Source organism: Microtus ochrogaster, chromosome 8, assembly GCF_000317375.1.
Source record: "Microtus ochrogaster isolate Prairie Vole_2 chromosome 8, MicOch1.0, whole genome shotgun sequence".
In the NCBI taxonomy this organism is placed as follows: domain Eukaryota; kingdom Metazoa; phylum Chordata; class Mammalia; order Rodentia; family Cricetidae; genus Microtus; species Microtus ochrogaster.
In genome coordinates this window covers 32,065,862-32,073,168 of record NC_022015.1, presented here as the reverse complement: position 1 = coordinate 32,073,168, position 7,307 = coordinate 32,065,862, and the positions used below count along the sequence as shown (strand labels likewise).

Here is a 7,307-nt window from a genome sequence, read left to right as displayed (position 1 = left end):
AGCATGACGGGATGGGAGCAGGGCACATTTGCAGGGACTTGACTTGCTGAAAAAGCAACAGTACCATGATTTTGGCTTTCAAAGTTGTAAATATTGGAACATAAGGAGGCACTGGTTAAATTCTTTGCTCCTCACACTGTACCACAAAATTTAAAAAAGAAAATTACCAGGCAGGCCTCCAACTCACTGTGGTGAGCTCTGAATTCCTAATCTCCTTGCATCTACCTTGAAAATGTTGCAATTATAATCAAGTACATACCTGGCTACAATATAACTTTAACTGGGAAATACCCTCGCGAAAGCAAGGATGATAGAATAAAAACAAAGGGGGAAGTCTGCAAGAGACCTGCAAAATGGGGAGGGGTTTCTGGTAAGCCTGTTTCCTGTTTCTGCCTCGGTTCTCTGCCTAGGCAATGACAATCTTGCATCTTAAAGTTCAGTAATTCTTTTGCTTAGCCAGCGCATACTTTCAAAACAATCCCAGCAAAAACTATGGCCGGAATGCTTATAGGTTTGAGATAATCTGTCATCTACTCCGTCCAAAGACTACCTGTCACTCCTTTCTGAGAAGGTAACTTTCAGTGAAGGATCTGACCTCAAGAGTGCACAATTCATGGGGAGCCTAGGTCTGCTCCTGACCCGGGGATGGGGCTCCCTAAGGTCTCCAGGTATTTGCATAGTCTGTGGTTTGTTGTTGTTGTTTTTTTACACCTTAGAATTAGGAGGAAAGGATTCTTCCTCCAACAGATTACATTGTAAGGAAGATGCGTTTTGATGGGAGAGAACCACCAGTTGAAGGGACTGGTGGTTCGGTTTCCACACTGGGACTTGGTTAGGCAGAACTCAACATTTGGGCCTCAATATCTATCCTCGGGGCGTGGCCACTGTAGAGGGTCAGGGGACCAAGTCCTAGCCCTCCCCCACCACCGCGCTATCAGAGGTCAATGTTCAAAGGACCCCCAGCAGACAGACCCACAGCCCGGTGGCCCATCAACCCCGGAGTCCACGCCCGCCATCCCGGGGGCCCGTCCTACAGCGCGAAGTCAGGTGTCCGCTCCCTTCCAGTCCAGCCCGACCTGCGGTGATTGACGCCGCAGCACCCCTCCTCCTCTTCACGAGCCTCCACGCCCACCTGCGACTCCGCCCCGGCACGCCGGCTGCCCCGCCTCCGAGAGGTTCAGCCAGTGTCTAACAATGGAGCCGCGCTACCCAGACTGTCGCCACGGAGACGCAGCTGCCCTACGGAGGCCCGAGGGCGACAAGCCGCGGGGCGGGGGTGTGGGGTGGCTTTGGTACGCGTGCGCTTATGGCCTGTGGTGGGTGACAAGGCTAGAAAAAGACTTCTAGAGGGCAGACGGATGGACTCGGGGAGGGCTTGGGGACCCGAAGGAGACTGAGCGGTGCTTCAGCTGAGCGGACCGTGTTCCAGGGCAATGGACCTTCTGGCCACAGGCTGCCCGGAGCCGACCGCTGACCTCCGCGCCTGCGTAGAAACAGCCGCCGCAGCAGTGCCATGATCGTGGCTCCGGGTACAGGGTTCAAAGCAGAGAGGTGTTGTAGCGGGGTCTGATTCGGCACAGACGCTCCTAATGTGGAAACTTGGAGGCTGTCCCTACCCATTTAGAAACCTGCACAACTGGGCATTCTGGGAGGTCGGTCAACTATGCATACACCCTAAACCACACCATACTCCACAGAGGAAAGGGATCCCGATAGAAAAGAGATTCCCAGAATATGGTGAACTACCTTAAAACCAGATCTGGTGGGAGAGAGAAGATCCTAAACAGTCAGGTGATGTGAGTCATTCCTTTCTGGAGGCCAGAACTTAGGATTTTAGAAAGTTCCATTTTCGTGAGTAATAAGTCACACACAGGGCGATACTACCCGTGATCAAATCTACGGAAACCGCCGGAAATGAACTGGTAAGAACAGTGAGTTGTGTCCTCAGCTATCGGGCACATGGATATAATTTTGCTAAACATTTTTGAAGCAGCAAAAACAGGAGCTGTACCGAAGGTATAAGATGGAACCAAAGTGGAAGTCTAGAGCTAAAAAAAAAAAAAACAAAAAACAAAAAACCAACAGCAACAAAAATGGTTTATTTGGGCCAGCAAGGTGACTCAGTGGGTAAGTTCATTGAGTTAATTCTTAGAACCCAAGTTAAGAGTTGTCCTGTGGGGCTGGAGAGATGGCTCAGAGGTTAAGAGCACTGGCTGCTCTTCCAGAGGTTCAATTCCCAGCAACCACATGGTGGCTCACAGCCATCTGTACTGAGATCTGGCGCCCTCCTCTGGCGTGTGGGCATACATCGAGGCAGAATGTTGTATACATAATAAATAAATAAATCTTTAAAAAAAAAAGTTGTCCTGTGGCCTCCACACATGGACCGTGGTATGCCCCATATTTATGCAATAATAAATGTAAATCGTTTTTCAATCGTGTATTAGCAGATCACTTAGAACTGAAGGTGAGATGGGGAGTAAATTGTAATACACACACACACAAATCCAAACAAATGATAAAGCTTAGAAAATTCAAGAGCTATAGGAGCCCAGTGGCTCAGGTATGTGTGGCTGGGTGTCCTCTGAGCAACCGTCTTCTGACGTCTCTTCAACACAGCAGAGATGGATGCTGGCAGCTGAATTTGGTTACATGTTGGTAAAGGTTGGGGCCAAGACGTGTTTAGAGAGGAGCTTCAGGAGGCAGAGAAGGCAGGCCATTCCTACCTGGCCACAATGCCATCAGAGAGCCCAATCTGATGGTTCAGGCGGTGATGTGCTTACCACACCTGCATGGGAACCTGAATTAGATTCCCCAGAATCCACTTGGAAGGTTAGGTACAGCATTGTATGCCTGTAATGCCTCACTCTTGGGAGGCAGACAGGTGGATTCTTAGGGCTCACCAGCCAACCATCCCAACCCACCTTCCTCTACGCCAGGAGACCCTGTCTCCCACAAGAAACAAGGTAGACAGCTTGTTGAATGGCACGAGGCATGGCATCCAACCTCCACACACGTCCCCATACCCATCCACAAGAGTGTATGTTCCACCTGGCCGGCTACTAGGAAAATAGAATTTTACCCAGATTGGACATTGTATTATACACGTTTGAGTGACAAAATAAGAAGCTTGGTGTAATGTCCATGTGCTGACAATCACAGGGTCCCCCTGCTGAGAACTGGTGTTCATAGGCACCTTGGGGAGCTGTTGGGTACCCCAGCACAGCCCCATCTGAGCCTGTTGCCTCTTCCTACTGTCATCTGAAGTTTTGATTTCACTTAAAAATCCCCGAAATTAGTTTTTGTATTCAATAGTTAATTATATGTAGGAACTTATCTTGCCTTTTTTTTTTTTTGGCGCTCATTCTCCAGCTAAACCGCCTCTGTTTAGTTCTCTTGGCAAGTGTTTCTGGGCTATTCTCCTTAAGCTTATGAATGTACCCTCTCTATTTTCATCTAATTCTTGAATGACTGTTTAGCTGCTGCAGAGTTCCCTGTTGACAGCAATTTTCTATCAGAATTTTAAAGCCATTACTTGCTGGCTGCTGCTGAGAAGGCTCCTGCCAGCCCCGCTGCCATTTCAGGGAAGGAATCCGCCCGCCTTCCGTCCCCATCTGCAACCCCACTTCCGTGTCTCTGAGCGCACACCAGGTTTCTCTCTGCCTGGAGAAGTCTGTGTCCTTCATTCAGGTTCTTCCCAGCATTTTGGGGCATGACTTGTTTACACCCCGATATTGACTCATGTTGGTAGGACTTCCTCACTGTGCTCCCTCCCCTGGCTCAGAGCTGCCCTTTGGTCTGATGGACCATCTGCCAGCCCACTAAATCTTTCCACTAGGGTGCAGTTTGCTTCAACTCTTGAGTTTCTCAAGTGTTATGCAATGTTTTACTCTTTTGGCTTTTTTTTTGGGGGGGGGCACCATCCAGCTCCCAAATAAATCACACGTGGAGGCTTATTCTTAGTGATAAATGTCCAGCCTTAGCTTGGCTTCTTTCTGGTCTGCTTTCCTTAAATTATCCCGATTACTTTTTGCCTTGGCTTTTTTCTTTGTCTATTTTATTTCTGTGTATCGTACCTTCCATTCTTATTTCACGGCTGGCTAGCTGACTGCCCCCTGCTGTCCTCCTCCCCTTGTTCTCTCACTACAACTCAGTTTCCCTTCTGTTTGTACTTTCTGCCCGCCAGCCCCGCCCATCCTTGCTCCTGCCTTGCTATTGGCCATTCAGCTCTTTATTAGGACCATCAGGCCGTTTAGACAGGGAAAGAATCACAGCTTCAGAGTTAAACAAATGCAGCATAAGCAAAAGTAACACACCTTAAAATAATATTCCTCAACACTCAAGCAACCTCATTTTGTTTGTTTAATACTCTCTCTCTCTCTTTCTCTCATTCATGCAACATGTGCTCATTCAGGTATACATCTGAGGTTAGCGGACAACCTCAGTGTCATTCCTTAGGCGCCTTCTACTTTTCCTTTGAAAGAGGGCTTCTCTCTCATTGGCCTGAAATGTCGCCACATAGGCCAGGCTAGCAGCCAGAGAGATCTAGAGATCCGCCAGTCTCCTCCCACTTTGCTATCAACCATTGCACTTGGCTTTTTATGTGGAATCTGGAGATCTGAACCTAGGTTCTCAAGCTTGGGACGCAAGTGCTTTACTGACTGAGCCATCTCCTCAGCCTAGTATTCAGAATATGTAATATAATAAGCAAAAGCTTCTATAATTCAGTAAGAAAAATATGATAATACATTTAGGTTAATGGGTAAAAGAATAGGAACCAAAACCTACAATAGAAAAAGGGAATTACAAACACAATATATATATGTTTGTTTTATTTATAAATGTTGTTACATATAATAAATATATACACATATACAATTTTACATGTATATATAGAGATACATATATACACATACATACATGCATGTGCACCTCCTTTCCATCTACTAGGGATATAGTTTTATCCAAAATTGGATATTGTTTTATACACATTTGATTGGCAAAATGAGAAGCCTGGCATAATGTCCACATGCCGGCTCTTCCTACTGGGAACTGGTGTCTCTAGGTACCTTGGGGAGCCACTGGTTACTCCAGCACAGGAACTGTATAGATCTGAGTTCTGCGTGCAGTGGTCACACGTGTGCCAACATGGCCACAGCAGTGTCACGTGACTAATCAAAGACCTGCAAGGGGCAAGAGAACACATGGGTTAGTGAATTTCATGAGTCAGTGGAGCATCGCACACCTTGTACTGAGTGAGCAACGCCTGCCCGCAGCAGCGAAAGGGGAACCTTAGAGACCGTGGGCAGGGACTCGGTGTGACACACCCTGACAATGACAAAAGCTAAGCAAAGATAAATGGTGGCGAGGGTGAATGAGAAAACGCTAGAGAAAAGAACCCAGAGAAGCATCGCATCGGCCGGCCGAGGCTGGGAAGAAGGGAGGCAGGGCATGGGCAGGGGTGTAGAGAGTGGGGCTGTGTACGGGACATGAGCTCTTACTGTCACAGATGAGTGAGGCCAGACTGGCGAGGGCTCAGAACTAGCTAAGCCTGCAGTAGCTACTGCAAACCCGAGCCTGGGAAGCTGAGCTCATCCTGGATTCTAGGGCTCTGGGACCCATAAAGGGAGAAAGAGGGACCAGGGAGGGTGGAGCTGGGCTCAGTGAGATCAGAGAAAGGGAAGCGGGAACGGGGCTGGTCCAGGCAAGGTTCACTGGCCCTGTAGAAGTGGCCAGCCTGCAGGAGTGCCTCAACAAACAAGAAACACCCTTGGCAGTGTGGACCGTTCCAGGAAGGTACCGGGAGATGATCTTACTAATGAGGGTAGAGCTCATCAGTTAGGAAAGTTGTTGTTGGCTGACAGAGTCCCTGGCTGGGGGCTCTAGCAAGGGCAGAGTCTTTGTGTACACAATGGAGTCCTGACTCTAGTATTCATGTCGCCATTTGGAAGCAAGGCCACTAAAGAGGCCATCAAAGTCAAACGGGGATCTGTAAGTGGGCCCTGATCCAGAGTGACTTGTGTCCCCATAAGAGCTCAGGATACCGCCACAGAGGTATGACCATGTGAGGACATAGGGAGACATCATCTACAAACCAGGAACAGAGGTCTCCAAAGGAACCGGTCCCACCACACCTGCATCTTTTCTCCCAGTCACCACCAACATCAGAAATAAATCTAGTTTGTGAACCAAACTGCAGGACTCACAGGTGGCAGCGAGACCTGCCTGAGAAGGCGGGGGAGTCACTCAGTTCATAGCAGAAAGCGGCAGGAAATGGGCGTGTCACTATCTCAGTTGAAGTAGTTAACCAGCAACCATTTTCTGCCTCCTGGTGGCCCAGCGGAGAATCGCCATGACTGGTGATGCAAAGCCGATAATGAGGACGAGGGGGAGGGCTGCAACTCCTTCTTAGCAGCTGGTCCTGGCCCGAGGCCATCAACAAAGGTGCTCTCTGACCGCCATCCAAAGCTGAAGTTTGTTGGTGGGGACTCAATGAAGGGTCTGCACACAGTATCAGATACAGCTTCCCATGAAATGACCAGAATTCTTGTTTCTGAATATTGTTTAAGATGATTCGGAAGGGGTCTTCCTCCTATTTTGGAGTGGTGAGTCAGTAGTAACCTTGGTAAAGCCATGTTTGGTAGAAGCGTCCTGAACCGATGGGAGACTTTTCAATTACTGGGGGACTATTTAGTGTTTTATTTCTGGTCTCCATAGCTATCTAAGAATTTGAACTTTGAATTTTTCATTTTTTTTTTTTTAAATTCTACTCACTTCTGCCCCCTCAACTTGCTACCTGGTTTCCAAAGAAGCTGTAAAACAGATGTAGCTGTCTTTGAAAAAAAAAAAAAAAAACCCAAGCTGTATGCTCCAGAAACAAATCCACCTGGGGGAAACTGTTGCTTTATGGAGTCAGTAGTAACCTTGGTAAAGCCATGTTTGGTAGAAGTGTCCTGAACCGATGGGAGACTTTTCAATTACTGGGGGACTATTTAGTGTTTTATTTCTGGTCTCCATAGCTATCTAAGAATTTGAACTTTGAATTTTTCATTTTTTTTTAAAAAATTCTACTCACTTCTGCCCCCTCAACTTGCTACCTGGTTTCCAAAGAAGCTGTAAAACAGATGTAGCTGTCTTTGAAAAAAAAAAAAGAACACCCAAGCTGTATGCTCCAGAAACAAATCCACCTGGGGGAAACTGTTGCTTTATGGAGTGCATCGTATGTCAAGGGAACAGAGAGCTGTCACATCCAACATCAGCTTGCTCGCTTTTAGGAAGTGCTTTCGTGGTTCGTATTCAGGACTCAG

The 7,307-nt window shown here is 47.6% G+C and overlaps 1 protein-coding gene across 1 annotated transcript in view; it reads right to left on the bottom strand.

Moving 5' to 3' along the window:
- Lrrc27 (leucine rich repeat containing 27) overlaps nt 1-1,144 on the bottom strand; it is a 28,984-nt gene extending 27,840 nt beyond the window's left edge. Inside the window, exon 1 of the mRNA XM_013347833.2 lies at nt 1,035-1,144. The gene's annotated coding sequence lies outside the window, so the exon portion shown is untranslated. The remainder of the gene's footprint in view (nt 1-1,034) is intronic.
- Nucleotides 1,145-7,307: the final 6,163 nt, after the last annotated feature.